The 18161-nt window shown below is 40.5% G+C and overlaps 1 protein-coding gene across 1 annotated transcript in view; it reads right to left on the bottom strand.

The window, feature by feature from the left end:
- Positions 1–1693, bottom strand: part of LOC311039254 (focal adhesion kinase 1-like) — a 129629-nt gene extending 127936 nt beyond the window's left edge. Inside the window, exon 1 of the mRNA XM_084048986.1 lies at positions 1487–1693. The gene's annotated coding sequence lies outside the window, so the exon portion shown is untranslated. The remainder of the gene's footprint in view (positions 1–1486) is intronic.
- Between the last annotated feature and the right edge of the window lie 16468 nt (positions 1694–18161).

Below are 18161 nucleotides of genomic sequence, written 5' to 3'. Positions count from 1 at the left end.
ATTTATATGATAATTAATTGGCAAATTAAAATGTCATGATCGTGACAGGCCAACTCATAAATAAATAACGATCGGCTCTTCAAACTAAACCGGGGAGAGTGGAGTGTGGGTTATAGATCAGCTATTTTGTTTTTTGCTATTTTCAACTATTCTTTTAATGTTGTCCATCTAATGTTATGTATGTCCCAAAATAGGAATGCCAGCAGGTTGAAAGTGCTTAGCTTAAACCACAAAAATAGAGAAAAAAGAAACCCATAATACCACTCCAAATCCACCGGGCTGTGCTGAGGTCTTTAGGACAGCAATTTCAGCTTCATACTTCACAAATGATGGGTCTTCTGAGTCAGGTCAGAAGACCCAACGTGTCCCAAAAAGCTGTGTCTGTTTCTTGACTGTGGCATGCATTTCAGCAGGACAACATCTACTGCACTGGTGGAGTCAGCAACCATATATTTTAGCTCAGCAACGTAACAATTTAGATGCATGTTTGAATACAGATGTTCACCTTTGTTTGGTAAAATCACTGCCTGAAATATAATGCTTTTTGACTTTTCCTGTCTTTTTGTTTTGCAGCTAAATGTGTGCCTTTTTCCCCCCTGCATCACAGCATTATACTTTATTGAAGTCATTTTTTAGACAGCTGCAGACCTTTGCTCCTATAAGAGGGAAAGAGACTGACAGAGAGAGAGAGAGAGGGGGGAGGCACAAATACATGGGAAAGAGCAGAGAGAGAGAGAGAGAGAGAGAGAGAGAGAGAGAGAGAGAGAGAGAGAGAGAGAGATGGAGGGGAGAGAGACAGGGAAGAGACAGAGATGGGGAGAGAGACATGGGGAAAGAGGAGAGAGAGAGAGAGAGAGAGAGAGAGAGAGAGAGAGAGAGAGAGAGAGAGAGAGAGAGATGGAGGGGAGAGAGACAGACAAGAGACAAAGATGGGGAGAGAGACATGGGGGACAGACAGAAAGAGAGAGAGACTAGGGAGACAGACAGACAGACAGACAGACAGACAGACAGACAGACAGACAAATAGAGATTGGGGAGCAACAGAGATGGGGAGTGGGAGAGAGAGAGAGAGAGAGAGAGAGAGAGAGAGAGAGAGAGAGAGAGAGAGAGAGAGAGAGAATGGATGTTTCGACCACTGCACCACTGTATGTGTAGAATACAAATCACTTGACGGTGTAAATAAAATAATAAGCAGCCATTGCTTTTTATTATCCCGTCCAGATGGTCACTCACTGTTACAGCTTCAGCCTTAAATTACATCACATCAAATAAAAAACACACACACACACACACACACACACACGCACGCACGCGCGCGCGCGCGCGTGCGTGTGCGTGTGCGTGTGCGTGTGCGTGTGCGTGTGTGTGTGTGTGTGTGTGTGTCCTGTCCTGTCCTCTCCAGCCCAGATGATGCTAGGCTAACTGGGCTAACGGTGTTCTGTCTATTCCCCCACATTATATCCAGCAGCACCAGTTCAATACTCACCCTTTAACCCGCACGCACGCACACGCACACACTGTGTGCAGCCGCGCCTACTCCTCCTGCTTCAGCCTCACACAGTCAGTCTGCCTCCTTCTTTCTTCAGTCCTCCTCCTATAAAACCCAGCCTTATGTCCCTGTTGTTATTACTAGTAGTGTTATTATTACTGCGTCATGATCGGTATTATCCAGCGCGAGGGGTTCCCCCGTGTGTGTGTTTTTTCACCCTTTTTGTGTGTGTGTCCAAAACAACAGCGCCTTGCCCCGGTCGGTCGGAGCTGTGTTCCGTGAGCAGAAATAACGGAGCAGAAATAAGACTTCCGGTTGACGATCTCTTCAGAATAAGAGTACCCTCTAGAGTAAAAAGAAACCATTGAAAATCATTGAAAAACGGTTCATTTGCACATTAAAACTATAAATTAAGCATTTAAACGAAGCTATATAACACATATTATGTTTCTGTGTAACAAAAACGTTTTTTAAAACATTAAAACATTATCTAAATGGATAAATGCTGTTCAAAGGACTGCATAGCCTATACAAATTGGACACTGGACCGGAGACGGCTGGCGATGCCAGCACTTGTGACATACACACGCGTTCGGGGAGACCCCCTCTACACTGCCACACTCTCCGCTAAGCGGGAGAGGTGTAAAAAAAAGTGTGGCGGACCGTCCAGTGAGGTCAGAGGTCAGAAAAGTGCCCTTTTCTGACATTTTCAGACAATAGTGGACACTGGACCGGAGACGGCTGCCGATGCCAGCACTTGTGACATACACACGCGTTCAGGGAGACCCCCTCTACACTGCCACACTCTCCGCTAAGCGGGAGAGGTGTAAAAAAAAGTGTGGCGGGCCGTCCAGTGAGGTCAGAGGTCAGAAAAGTGCCCTTTTCTGACATTTTCAGACAATAGTGGACACTGGACCGGAGACGGCTGCCGATGCCAGCACTTGTGACACACACACGCGTTCAGGGAGACCCCCTCTACACTGCCACACTCTCCGCTAAGCGGGACAGGTGTAAAAAAAAGTGTGGCGGGCCGTCCAGTGAGGTCAGAGATTTTCAGACAATAGTGGACACCGCACCGGAGACGGCTGGCGATGCCAGCACTTGTGACATACACACGCGTTCGGGGAGACCCCCTCTACAACGCCACACTCTCCGCTAAGCGGGAGAGGTGTATTTTGAAAAGTGGCGGGCCGTCCAGTGAGGTCAGGGGTCAGAAAACAGCCATTTTCAGACCCCCACATTTTTTAAATAGTGAAAATAGACGATTAGCATGCAGATATACGTCAGAATCACTTGTCAGTGCACATTTATTTTTATTTATTTATTTAACAGGGACAATGCACATTGATCCACATGTCAGTTATTAACGTCCATGTAAATGAGCCAGAGTTGGCTAATTTTCATCTGTAGTCCCTGGGCAGGCTGTTAAAAAAGTGGTATAGTTATCCATACAAAAAGAGACATCGTCAACTATACAAAACAAGTAGACATAGTACAAAAGACAAAACAATACAGTAAAATAGGAGAAGACACATCAGTGATTAATGGAGCCGAAATGTACTCATGATTACAAATTTGGTTAGCTTTTAGCCATCTTTTAAGGTTGAATTTGAAGGTTAGAAAGTTGTTGGTCTCTCTTACTTCGGTAGGAAGACTGTTCCAGTGATGGGAGGCTCTAACAGAGAAGACTGTTTTACCAAACACATTCCGTCTGAATGGCACCTCACAGTCTCCTCAGGTAGTTATGGGGCCAGGCTTCCAGCATGGACCCATATTGTTATTGGCATTATTCCGTTTCTTCTTCTTCTGCCACTTTTGGCAGTTCTGGCTGAACCGTGCAGTCGCTTTTTATGAAACTCGGCCATATGATAGATGGTCATGAAAAACGATCAAGAAATAATTCTCACAATCTTTCGTCAAAAGGTGGCGCTATAGCACTCAATTGAAAAATGCCAACTTTGATCAGGTACAACTCATGCCCTGTTTCACCTACAGCCATGAAACTTCGATGCACACATGCGTCTCCTCATGCTGAACAACTTTCACACTCTGACTTTTGACCTCTGACCTTTAGATCTCCCACCATTTTGAATTATATGAAAAACAGTTAAAACCTATCTCCTCCTGGGATTTTTGAGTAATCTGCACGAAACTTTTTACACATGAACTTTGGACCTATACCAAAAAACGTTTGCAAAATATCTTCCATAAGTGAAAAAATGAAGCTTTAATGAGCCAATGAATATTGCAGTTTTATGACAATTATTCATCTGCCCCTAACTCATACATGCAGACTTACCATTCTTTGAAACTTTGCAGAAATGTAAAGGGCCATTCCAAATATCACTGAAACCAATCTTACTCCAATTGGTCAAACGGGGGCGCTATAGCAATTTTTTGAAAATTGAAACTTTAAACAGGCAAAAGTCATGCCTCGTTTGGCCGACAGCCATTAGACCTGCTTACACATGTGCCTTGACTAATGAGGAACACATCTATCATGTTGACCAGTAAGCACCGCCCTTAGGTTGTCCGCGATCTTGAGCAGTTTGAAAAACACTTAAAACCTGGATTTTTCAGCTATTTGCGTGAAACTGTATCATCTGTGTGATCTCCTTTTTCACAGGTTCTTGTCTGTTGGTGGCTTCTCGCTTAAATGTGTGCCCCACAACCTGAAGGCTACCAGTTCAAGCCTCACTTGGTGCAGACTTCATCTAAGTTGCATTTCACACAACATGACTATCAATGAATACATCTGCAATTGTTAAAGATAACATGAAATACTTAATTGAGTGTTTTTTACATACAGCTGATCTACAATCTCACTACTTTTCAGATAGCAATGAGAGTATGTTTTTTCAATGTATAACATACTTCATTGTGAAAATAGTCGATGTACAATCTGACAACTTTTAATGGTTTGTGAGCTTGTAGATCGGCTACTTTCACTAGTTTTGCTTCTGAGGAGATGTACAATTTCTTCATTGGTAAATGGTTTGTGAACGAGTGATCTTAGTGTTAGTGAAACAGGGGCTTGGGTCATGACAGAAGGCAAGAGTTTGTGATCCTCAACAGACAACATCAGCCTTGACAAAGCTATAGCACTATAGGTAGTGCTGCTGCTACCTAAGAGTGCCTCACGACCGCAAGGTTGCTGGTTCAAGCCTCACTTGATGCACACTCATTTAAGTTGAATTGCAAAAAACAAAAAACATGACTCAATCTATTCCGTTTCCATGGCTCTCTCTCTCTCTTCAATCTATTCTGTTTCCATGTCTGTCTCTTCAATCTATTCCGTTTCTATCTTCAATATATTCCGTTTCCATGTCTCTTCAATCTATTCTCTCTCTCTCTCTCTCTCTCTCTCTCTCTCTCTCTCTCTCTCTCTCTCTCTCTCTCTCTCTCTCTCTCTCTCTCTCTCTCTCTCTCTCTCTCTCTCTCTCTCTCTCTCTCTCTATATATATATATATATATCTGAGGGTCGGCCATAGCTGAGTGGTTAGGGAGCCAGAGGCTCTGGTTGCCCCAGGTACGATTCCAGGCCAGGTCAGCAAATGTGTCGATGAAATTTGTCCCTGGGTTTTTGATCAAGTGTTTTTAATGTCTGTTTGTAAAGTGATTCTATGGGTTTGAGAGTTGTTAGATTTGTCTGTCAGTGCATTGTGCAAATAAGTGTAAATAACAGTGTGCAAATAAGTGTCAATTGGTCACCTGGTAGTACCAGGTGACACTTTGCCGACTGGGACTGTACGTGTGGGACTGGGACTATTTTAAAATAGTTAAAATAGGCGATATACAAGATCACAATGCGATTTACAATTTAGGCATTTAGGCATTTAGCAGACGCTCTTAATCCAGAGCGATTTACAGTAAGCAAGGTAATACATCAAATGCATAGAAATAGTAATCTAGGATCATATGTAAACCAAGAATCATCAGTCTAACAGCCCCCTATCCCCCCAAAAAATCTATAATCTGTACATTGAAACTATTCAAACTATAGGATGCCAGGTCAACAATGGCCTGGCATCTGTCTACATAACATGGTATCTAATTACATTTTAGCCTTTGCATAAGCCTGCAAGCCTGCAATGCGTTGCTATCTTCTATTTTTGCACATTTGGCACTGCTGCTACAGATTATTAGGGATGTCCGATATTATCGGCCTCCCGATATTATCGGCCGATATTAGCATAAAAATTGATATCGGGAAAATATCGGTATCGGTTTTTGAAAAAAAAAAAAAAAATTTTTTTTTTTTTTTTTTTTTTTTTTGCTTTATAAATAAGTTACAGGAGTTCTTACTGTATATGGTGTGTGTGATATGAAATTTGAGCTTACCCTAATCACAATAATCCCCGCATATATCGGTATCGGTTGATATCGGTATCGGTAATTAAGAGTTGGACAATATCGGTATATCGGTTATCGGTAAAAAAGCCAATATCGGACAACCCTACAGATTATCATACATGTTTTAAGAGGTTTATCATACATGCCATTCCATCTGTACTTTCATTTTATTTCTGTTATCTATAATTTTAAAAAGACATTGATTGTGTTAGCACAGTCTCTGTAGAAACAGCTCCCAATATTTCACTGCTTGTACCTGTATTGAGTAAGTGACAAATAAATCCCTCTTGATTCTTGTTCAGATTAGTTCCAGAGTTCTCTTTGAAAATGTCACACATTTTGAAATGGCTCCACATCCATTACCTGATAGAAGAGAGTTGCAGATGTTCATGGAACTTGGTAGAAATGATCTCTAGGCTGCCTTATAAAAATGGCTCAAGGTCACAATCATAGTCACAGTCAATGTTACATCAGTCATATCTCAGGAACGGAGAGAGACACAGAACGAGATGTTGGTGTGTGCCTTTATTAATGGTATTGAAATGTTATACTGGTGTCAAACTGGGAAAAAACTTGTCCATAGCCATGTCTGTTTTGTGGGAGTATCCACACATATCTATCAATAACTGGTCAACGCAACAGTACTGTATACACAGAAGATGCTTTAAAACTTCCTGATGATATTCTGTGGCACTTCCTGTGACTTGCATCCTCTTCCAAAAAGCCAATGAGTAGGTTTGATTTATTATGGAGTCATAAGGAGGTGACATCAATAGAACTTTTTAAAAGGTATTTTATTTAATTTGATACGTGAAGTCACAGCAGTAGATTGGCTAATTTCAGCATGCAACCAAGTGTAAAATGTAGCATTACGACGCCATCAAGCCCCGCCAAAATACATTTTTGACGACAAAATAAACTGTAGATTTAGTCGACTAAAATCGTATTATATTTAGTCGACTAAAACTACACTAAAACAAACATTTAAGGTGAATAAAATATGACTAAAACTAAATTAAATGTTATTCAAAAGACTATGACTAAAACTAAATAAAAATTAACACTGCGTCACAGTGACATGACAACAACAGGTAACCTCAGTCTGTGATATTAATCTAAATTTTTTTGTGTTAAATTGTGACTGTAGCCTGAATGATCAGCGGTCAATTGTAAGCAAGAACAGATTGTTGTAATTGTAAGTAAGTAATAGTAAGTGCCACGGCAAATAGCTGTCTCATGTCCAGCGCCCAATTTGTGAAGTCTATGCGCTGAAAAAGGCCCTTTTCTGACCCCTGACCTCACTGGACGGCCCGCCACTTTTCCAAATACACTTGTCTGGCTTAGCGGAGAGTGTGGCGTTGTAGAGGGGGTCTCCCTGAACGCGTGCGTATGTCACACGTGCCCCCGCAAATAGCTGTCTCGTGTCCAGCGCCCAATTTGTGAAGTCTATGCACTGAAAATGGACCGTTTTCTGACCCCTGACCTCACTGGACGGCCCGCCACTTTTCCAAATACACCTGTCTGGCTTAGCGGAGAGTGTGGCGTTGTAGAGGGGGTCTCCCTGAACGCGTGCGTATGTCACACGTGCCCCCGCAAATAGCTGTCTCGTGTCCAGCGCCCAATTTGTGAAGTCTATGCACTGAAAATGGACCGTTTTCTGACCCCTGACCTCACTGGACGGCCCGCCACTTTTCCAAATACACCTGTCTGGCTTAGCGGAGAGTGTGGCGTTGTAGAGGGGGTCTCCCTGAACGCGTGCGTATGTCACACGTGCCCCCGCAAATAGCTGTCTCGTGTCCAGCGCCCAATTTGTGAAGTCTATGCACTGAAAATGGACCGTTTTCTGACCCCTGACCTCACTGGATGGCCCGCCACTTTTCCAAATACACCTCTCCCGCTTAGCGGAGAGTGTGGCGTTGTAGAGGGGGTCTCCCTGAACGTGTGCGTATGTCAAAAGTGCTGGCGCCAACAGCCGTCTCCTGTCCAGTGTCCAGTATTGTCTGAAAATGGCACTTTTCTTACCTCAGGCCACACTGGGCGGCCTGCCACTTTCCTTTTTTTTTACAAATTATCTCTCAAATGTTCACCAACATTCTGTACTGGTCTGTATCCATTTTCTATCAAGTTTAAGGGCGCTCAGTTATGGAGAAGTACACACACACACACACACACGCACACGCACACGCACACGCACACGCACACGCACACACACACACACACACACACACACACACACACACACACACAAACTACAAATTTACTAATATTTCTGTCCTCTATCTTTTTTTATGCTGTGTTTCCATGTTGTATATATGTTGTTAAATAATATACATTTTTAATGATTTTCTTCTGATTACATTTGTATTTGTATTGTATTTTAGTTTTTAAATAGGTGAGATCAACTTTACAAACCCCAAATTCTTATTTTTTTTTAATCTCACCTGCACTATCTACTATTATTATTTGTAGCATATTTTGTGGTCTCTTTTATCATTGTTTATTTGCTTCTGCAATAAACAATATTATATCATCATCATTTTCCAAGAGTGACCTGGCCTAGAGTCAGCATTATTACAACAATGGACAAACAATAGAAAAACAATACATATATGTAACACACACAAATCAATATCCAGTTAAAGTGCAAAACAGTGCTAAGTGCACATTTAATGGGGGTCAATAGCCAATTTCAAACTGGAACAACCTGGCACTTAGAAGTGATCTAGTATAAGCCATTTAAAAAGACATACTGTACATCATAAATTTATTTTTTAAATACAATTGTGTCTTTTTTTTTAAACTTGACACTTAAAAGTGTTTTAGTATGAGCCATTTAAAAGGCATGCATCATAAATGTATTTTTAAATTAGATTTGTGTCTTTTAAAAAACGTAAAAAATTCACGATCTTATTTTGAAGGCAACCGGAAACCTTATTTCTGCTAGCTCGAAAACCGGAAGTCCAATTTCTGCTCACGGAACGGAGCTGTCGGTCGGTCGGTCGGTTCGGTGACGCCGACGCTGCTTTGCTGCTGCCTGGCTGCCTGCAGTGTTGCCAGCTTGTGAGAGAGAAATGAGCAACCGGGTCTAGGAAAACGAGCCCAAAAGAAGCAACTGTAGTAGGCCACATCACATGAGCACTTTAAAGGAGGAGTTCACCCAAAAAATTACTTCTTTTCTATCAATTGCACACCCCATGAAGCCTTGAATTCATGGATTTATTTTTGTTTTTGTGGCATTCCTAAGCCAATGATATGATGACCAAATAATCTACTTTGTGTCTCCTACCGGATACATTAGCCGGTCATCATATTATTGGCGTAGGAATGCCACAAAAACAAAAATAAATCCATGATTTCAAGGCTTCATGGGGTGTGCAATTGATAGAAAATAAGTAATTTTTTTCTCACAACGTTTTGATCACAACGTGCGACGCGTTGTGAGCTGGGAGATCGGCTATTTTAAATATTTACACAAATTCTTGCAATAAAATGTGAAATATTTGGAGTTTTTTTTGTGTGTTTTTTTTAACACAACACATGCTCCCTGGGCACAAAACATTTTCATGAAAATATTTGAGAACCACTGGTTTCAATAATATCAAAACATTTGGAAGCAAGCCTAAATAAGCAACTATTAGCAAGTACACTTTAGAAACAAGCCCACAAAACCGCAACCCGCAACTTAACTACCAATATCTACAAGCCCAAAAGTCGCTTATAATAAGCAGACTTGGCAACGCTGAGCATGGGCTGCCTGCTGCTCAAAGGTTCTCCTATGGTCCCATAGCCCGGAGGGGTGGCCCTGCTGCTGCGATTGGCTAGAGAAGGTTGTCGGGACAACCTGTGTGTGTGTGTGTGTGTGTGTGTGTGTGTGTGTGTGTGTGTGTGTGTGTGTGTGTGTGTGTGTGTGTGTGTGTGTGTGTGTGTGGGGGTGGGTGGGTGGGCGTGCGTGCGTGCGTGCGCATGTGTATGTGCACACACGCGCGTGTTATTTATGTATGTATGTATTTATTTTATTATATATACACACTACACATACATACATAATGTATATCCATAGCCTAGCTACAATCGAAACCTCTCCCTCCGCTATGGAGGGAGAGGTTCCAAATGGGGCTATCGCCATCCATAGCCAACCAACAAGTAACAAGTACAGGCAGGGGTCTTCAACAGGGGGTCCTCAGAGTTACTACAGGGGGTCCGCCAAATCTTTGTGTGATATGTTTTTTTTTTTTTACCTTAACCACTTGAACCCTAGCATCCCTTTTCTGAGGAGAACTTTAGACAAAAATAGCCGATCTACTTGTAGATCGGCTATTTTTGGCAAATAGGTATAGGTGTAGAGGGAAAAAAGTAAACAAAAAAAAATGTAATCTGAAACACAATTTTATACAATATACATCGATTTCTCAGCTAGGGGGTCCTTGGGCTGAAAACGTTGAAAGACCCCTGAATTAGTAGCCTATATTTTTTTGTCTCCTCCTCCAAATATTTAATGTCCCAGTGAGCCATAGTCGAATATTAGACGTCCGTTTTTTTTTTAGACCTAAATTAGCTGGTCTAGAATCGGTCTATAATGTAGACCGAATTTAGCCGACTGAATTTAAAGCATTATTCCATAAATATCGATTAAAAAGACAACTGTAAGTTGCATAAATGATCTCCAATTATTGGACAAAAACAATTTGAATAGCCATTGATCATTATACAGTATTGTTTAAATTTAGCCAAGATTTAGACGTTTAAATCAAAACCATATATAAACGTCTACATTTAGACCAGTTTTAAACCATGACATTTATTTTATTTTTTAGACATGTTTTTGAAAAAGGGTTTTATTAGGACGCTAACAGTATGTTTAGAAGTGATAATATCTCACTATTATCGCTTAAATAATGGCAGTTTGTATTAATGGTGATAGGCCAGTAATGCAAATAGTCCTTTAAAATATATTTCTATAACGGCAGTTCGCACTATTTGCGGTCGAGGACAGCCTAAATCAAAATAAACTCGATGTGACTGCACACTGCATACAATTAAACCTTATTTTAAAAATACTGATTTGTGTATCAATGGTGATTGTGCAGAATTAACAGTCAACCTGTGAATATAAGCACAATGTCAGTCTGTGTGAGACAGTCTGTGACTTTTATTCATTCCATTATGCATTCCATTTTTTTTAATTTTAGGCAGCTATCTCCTCTGTGCCTTAATTGTCTGAAATTGCACCCTTCTACCATAATGGTATTAATTTAATTATTCTACCATATGAATCTGTCAATCATATTTATTAATGTAATTCACATTTTCACCCTTTATTCTCAGTAAAATATTGTATATGTCAAAAATATGTAGGTATTTTTTTTACTTTACTGGAGTATTTGCAATTTTCAGTACTTTTACTTCTACTCCATTACATCTCAGAGGCAAATATCATAATTTTACTCCACCACAATTATTTGAAAACTTTATTGTAGTTAGGCCTACTTTGTAGATTTTGATTATTATCACTAAAGATACATTAACCACTTCAGCCCTATACACATTTACGCCATTTGAAAATAGCAGATCTACAAGCTCACAATGCGTTGCCACGTGACGCATTGTGAGCTTGTAGATCTGCTCAGTGTCCACTCTTCGTGACGTCACCGCCCACGCCCATCGCAGGCGGCTTTGCGGGTGAGATCAAAGCGAGATTGCGAGCAGCGTTCAGCCCCGCCTCTCCCACACACACACACACACACACACACATACACACAGAGCGGCAAATACGAACGAGCGTTTGTGACGCAGCTCTGTTTAAATGTTTTGAAGTAAAAAAGAGTGTTAAAAAGTTAACTAAACCACCCATAATGTAACATTATTCCACATGGACGTCGAGTAGAGTTAACAATGTTAACCATGGGAACAAGCTGTTAAAACGCTAAAACAAGACAATTATCTCCAAGCAGGTGAGTTTTTTTTGATGGAATTGCGAGTAATTTCACAATTGCAACTAGTAGGATGTGTTCAGTGAATATATAATATGTGTTTTATTGAGCTGTGTTTTATTAGGCAAAACAATGTAAAACATCACAATTACATTTATAATACTTTGTCTAAAAGGCCTTGTTTCTATTGAGGTCCTTGGTATTCATTTCATGACAGGCCTAGTCAGTGCTGGAAAGTAACAGAGTACATGTACTCAAGTACTGTAGGCTACTTTGAGTACAATTTTGAGATATATAGCCTGTATATATTTTTTACTTTACTCGAGTATTTCCAATTTGCAGTACGTTTACTTCTACTCCACTACATCCCAGAAATAAATATTGTACTTTTACTCCACTACAATTGTTTGAAAACTTTAGTTACTAGTTACTTTGTAGATTTTGATTATTATTACAAAACCTACAGTAACCACTTAAGCCCTATATATATATATTTCGGCCATTTGAAAATAGCAGATCTACAAGCTCACAATGCGTCGCGGTGCGAGGCATTGTGAGCTTGTAGATCTGCTCATACAGTAGCAGCCCGCTTTGCCGTGAGAGATCAAAGGGACAGCAGGTGTTTGCCGCCTCGCTCACTCGCTCCCGCTCTCAAAGCAGCAAACACGACGTTTAATTGTTTGGCAGTAAAAAGACAGTTTAAAGGTGAACTTTAACAACTCCTAAAGTAACATTAGTGCACATGGACATGGTTATGGGTAAAGATATCAGTGTTTATTAGGCTGGTGAAGAGCAGGCTGTTTGAAACACAAGTGAATGAATTCTCCATCCAGACAAACAGGTGAGCAGTGATTCTCAACCATTTTAATCTCAAGGACCCCCAGTTTGACATGCATTAGGCTACGGACCCCCATTTAATGGCATTTCTATCTCTGGGACCCCACTACTGTAAATCTATGTTAATGTAACTCTGAGAGTGTACAAATGGAACAAAAATGGACCCATAAGGGTCCATTTGGTTTAGGGGTGTGCCGATATATCGTCCCGCGATATATCGCGATACGTTTTCGCGACGATATGTATCGTTTTGGAAAAAAAAAATATCGTTTAAAAAAAAAAAAAAAAAAATCTTTTTTTTTTTTTTTTTTTTTTTTAAACAATCATAATAATCAGGCATGCAAACGGCCCCGAAGTGAAAAGAGTGACAACATGTTTTTTTTTTCGGGTCAGGTGTCATACTATTTGGATTCAAAACGGCTATTGTAGCTGAAAAGCTACAAGTTTGCATGTCTGAATAATGCAAAAACAGAATTATTTGTTTGCATTTTCTTTTTTTCTCCTCCATATATTTTCATAATAAAAAAAAGTGCGTATCGTATCGTATCGAAATCGTATCGAAGTTGTGAGCCAAATATCGTATCGTATCGTTTCGTGAAATTAGTGTATCGGCACACCCCTAATTTGGTTCCATTTTTACCTCTCAGAGTTACAGACCCATAAGGGTCCATTTGGTTACATTTGTACACTCTCAGAGTTACAGACCCATAGGGTCCATTTGGTTACATTTGTACACTCAGTTACAGACCCATAAGGGTCCATTTGGTTACATTTGTACACTCTCAGAGTTACAGACCCATAAGGGTCCATTTGGTTACATTTGTACACTGTCAGAGTTACAGACCCATAAGGGTCCATTTGTTCCTAATCTATCATTTAGCTGGGGACCCCCTGGAACTCCCTCAAGGACCCCTGGGGTCCCCGGACCCCACTTTGAGAACCAATACACTAGGCTGTGTATGTTGTGACTGGCTCTCGCTCACTTGAATTTCTTTCTTTCTTTCTTTCTTTCTTTCTTTCTTTCTTTCTTTCTTTCTTTCTTTCTTTCTTTCTTTCTTTCTTTCTTTCTAAATAGCAGATATAAAGGCTCATGAGCTTGTAGATCTGCTATTTTTGAATAGCCAAAGTGTAAAATAAAGCTTTTTAGCTCAAATCTAAAAATGGTACAGATGCGTTCCAGGTTTTAAAGTACATTTTGATGCCAACACCTTGTGGTGTGTGTCTCACACAAACACACACACACACACACACACACACACACACAAACACACACACAGTGTGTGTGTCAAATGACTAATTGACATCACCAGCTGGTTTGGAAGTGACAGATCAATTGTGTTGCAATGTTTCCTCTGTGTGCATAATGACATTTTTGCCAGACCCAGGGGGTCGGCCTACATGAGGCTTTGTCAGTCGGTCGGTCTGTCCCTCTTTTCCTCTGCACACACGTCATGCGAAGCCATCCAGATCTCAACCACTAGGGGTCTGGCAGTACCAGGTCTCCTGGTTCCCTTGTTAACATTGGCTGCCAAAAACGCAGATCTGCGTTCTATTGAGTCCTTAGAACGCACGCTGCCAAAGACGCAGATCTGCGTTCTATTTAAAAAAAACAAAAAACAAAATTGACCCAAAGACCAAGGAGATATGATTTTTCGAAGATTTAGACTCCCATCCACTTCCTTGTTAACTTAAAACTTAAAAATTCTGTATCTCTGCTCCTGAGTACCGTACTTTTGTTTTTTCATTGAAAAAGTCTGGCAGTCTACTGTACAAAATAAATAAATAATTCTGGCAGCCAATGTGTTGTTAAAGTAACACACAAGGACTAAAAGAGTTTTAAATGTGTTTATTGAGGCTGTTGACCCTGTGAGGAAGTTAAATGATGTGTGGGTCACGCGTCTCTCCTCTGCAGAGCTGGTAGGGTAATCCTGTTGATTGGGAAAGGGCTGTAGAGCGTTGGTTCTCAGAGTGGTGTCCGGGGACCCCCAGGGGTCCTTGGGGGGGTTCCAGGGGGTCCCCAGCAAAATGTGTTAATATAGAATCACAATCATTTCATTTGTAACCACTTTAACCTTTTATTATTTGGCTATTTTAGAAAAATCGTGAATATTTGTGCAAATCTTTGAATATAATATTTTTTAAAGCAAACATTTGTAACTCAATTCTTTGCTTCTGGGGGTCCCTGGAACAAAATATTTTGAGATGGGGGTCCGCGGCCAAATACATATCATTTTGGGGGTCCTTGACATGAAAAAGTTTGAGAACCACTGCTGTAGAGAAGGAGGAGGGATGTTCATATTTGTATCATGTTTTGTCTTTTTATAATGTGTGAATGAACTGGGCCTGTGTGTGACATATAGTGGGATTTGTTTGGAAATTCCTTTATGATTAAGAGTCATTGTGTTGATAACATAATAGTTGAGTTAACCCATTCAATCCGGGAACGCATCTGTGTCATTTTAAGATTTCTTTGGCTATTCAAAAACAGCAGATGTACAAGGTCATAGCGTGGCACCGAGTGCCGCGCTATGACCTTGTAGATCTGCTATTTTTGAAAAAGAAATTGTGAAAAATTTTCAAATCTTTGAATGATTATGTATTTTTTTGAAAAGCGAAAAGTCAAATCTTTGCTTCTGGGGGGTCCCTGGAACAACACGTTTTGAGATGGGGGTCCGCGGCCAAATACATATAATCTTGCGGGTCCTTGAGAACCACTGATATAGAAACATAGATTTTTCAAAAAACTGTTAGGATTTAGAAGACATTTGTAGAATCCGCCAGAAGCAAAGATTTGAGTTACACATGTTTGCTTAAAGAAATATATATATACATTCAAAGATTTGCTCAAATTTTCAAGATTTTTTAAAAACAGCAGATCTACAAGCTCGTAGTGCGCACTCGGTGCCGCGCTATGAGCTTGTAGATCTGACCCATAAGGGACCATTTGGTTACATTTGTACACTCTCAGAGTTACAGACCCATAAGGGTCCATTTGGTTACATTTGTACACTCAGTTACAGACCCATAAGGGTTCATTTGTTTACATTTGTACACTCAGTTACAGACCCATAAGGGTCCATTTGGTTACATTTGTACGCTGTCAGAGTTACAGACCCATAAGGGTCCATTTGTTCCTAATCTAACATTTAGCTGGGGACCCCCTGGAACTCCCTCAAGGACTCCTGGGGGACCCCTGACCCCACTTTGAGAACCAATACACTAGGCTGTGTATGTTCGCTCACTTGAATTAATTAATTCTTTCTTTCTTTCTTTCTTTCTTTCTTTCTTTCTTTCTTTCTTTCTTTCTTTCTTTCTTTCTTTCTTTCTTTCTGTCTTTCTTTCTCTCTTTCTTTGTTTCTCAGAGTGGAGACACAGACTGTGCTGAGGTCGTTCTTGTGTACTAAATGCCCAGAAGACTGAGGTTCGATTGCTGCTCGATCAGATTTCTGTCGACTACGGTGGTCTCCACTGGTGGTCTCCGCCAAAGACCTCGGCCCGGCGGGGGTTTCCTCTGAAGACACCTCATAGTAGGACCTAATAGTAGGACCTAATTTTAGGAACTAATGTTTCCTTTTCCTTTGCTGGATGCTGCAGTTGCTTCATGCTGCAGTCTGTTGGATGGTGCTTGTGGCGTATGCATGTTGGATGCTGATTGAGTCGTATGTGTGCTGATGTGGTTAAAGATGTTGCTCTGCTGTTTTTTTTTCCAGGTTGTGGAATCGACAATTGTATATGTATTTATTGTTTTCAGGTTGAATCTACAAGGTAGTTTTTTTCAGGGTGTAGTACGACTATGTTGGTAGTGTAACCCTAACACGCTTCTTTCAGGTTGTAGTACGACTATGTTGGTAGTGTTGTGGCTGTTATTTTGTGTGTGTGTGTGTGTGTGAGAGAGAGAATTTGCATTCAATATATTTTTAGACATAAGCCTCTGTAAATCCAGGCCTGGACCTGGTCATTTCGTTCCGTTCACACTAATCACATGACGCTGCTACATTTTAATCAAGACAATCTACGTTTTTCATTTAAAAGTTTAATTTCTTGCCCGAAGAAGAACAAGATCAAGATCACCATGTTGATGTATTTCATCAACATGGTGATCTTGATCAACAACGAGATGCACATTTTGAATGAAAAATTTCTACCCAATGGAGCAACTATTTTTGATTGCTCGCCCACATTTGGAGTTACATCATGGCAAGGTAACTATACAATCCAAAATCAGAATGTGGTTGAATCTGAAACACAATTTTATACAATATATAATAATAGAGGGGGTCCTGCTTCATCTTTCTCTCAGCTAGGGGGTCCTTGGCCTGAAAACGTTGAAGACCCCTGCCTTAAACAATAGCCTCAACCTGGCTGTTATTTCTCTCACAATGAGAGACAACAGTCTCTGCACTGTAGTAGAGAGTGTCCAACACACACACACACACACACACACACACACACACACACACACACACACACACACACACACACACACACACACACACACACACACACACACACACACAGTTGGACCACTAGCTGCATGGACCGGAATCACTTGCACAATTTACGCATATAAAAAAAACCTTAAACAAACACATGACCCTGTGTAAAGATGTTCTGTGCCGCATATGAGTGTTGTGTTGCTAAGCACAAGGGGTTAAATCTTACTCTCACATTGTCAGTGGTGGGAAAAATACTCACATGTTAAAAGTATCAATACTGCAATGTAGAAATACTACATATATACTACTGTTAGGACACGGTCACACCAAACTTTGTCAATTCAAGGTAATAATAATAAAAATCTACAAAGTAACTAGTAACTAAAGTTGTCAAATAATCGTAGTGGAGTAAATGTACAATATTTGCCTCTGAGATGTAGTGGGTAGAAGTAAAAGTACTGATAATTGGAAATAATCCAGTAAAGTGAAAAAAATACTACAAAATTGTTAGTTACTTTCCACCCCAGCACGTTGCTTTTACAGTGCAAATAGATAGGCATACTGTTGTAGTAGCCCATTGTTTTGTGTCTGTGTGTCTTCAATTCTTCAATTGAGATCAAATTATTAAATTACAGAAACTAAACTGCTTGTCTGCACATTCATACGAATAGAGGTGTCAGAGCCCCATCTAGTGGAGAAATAGAAGGACTACACCAGGGCGTCAGACTCATTCCAGTAGTGTTTCACTTTATGGATTTTGTTTCTTATGAAACTATTGCTTGATCTAGCAACTGAAATGAAGACATACATTGGCAACAATGGAATAGTCAGAGAATACACACAAATCACAAGATTATGACCCTCAATATTTAATGTGCATGGGTTGTAGCCAGGCCTATAGGCCTGAAACAGGGGAAATCTATTACACATGCATCTGACAGCATCCAGACAGCTGACCATTCTTGGCTTTAACCAGCCTATCAACATTAGGTGATATTTCTGGACAGTTCCGGATACCTCTTCTCAGAGGCCGGTCTAATGTCATGGAACTCCATATGTGGGCACCGATCCATATTTGGTCAAGATTTACACAGAACTCCATATATGGGAGTAGTG

This window comes from Gymnoscopelus microlampas, assembly GCF_963454915.1.
Source record: "Gymnoscopelus microlampas genome assembly, chromosome: 3".
Lineage (NCBI taxonomy): Eukaryota > Metazoa > Chordata > Actinopteri > Myctophiformes > Myctophidae > Gymnoscopelus > Gymnoscopelus microlampas.
This window is presented reverse-complemented; position numbering and strand designations above follow the sequence as displayed.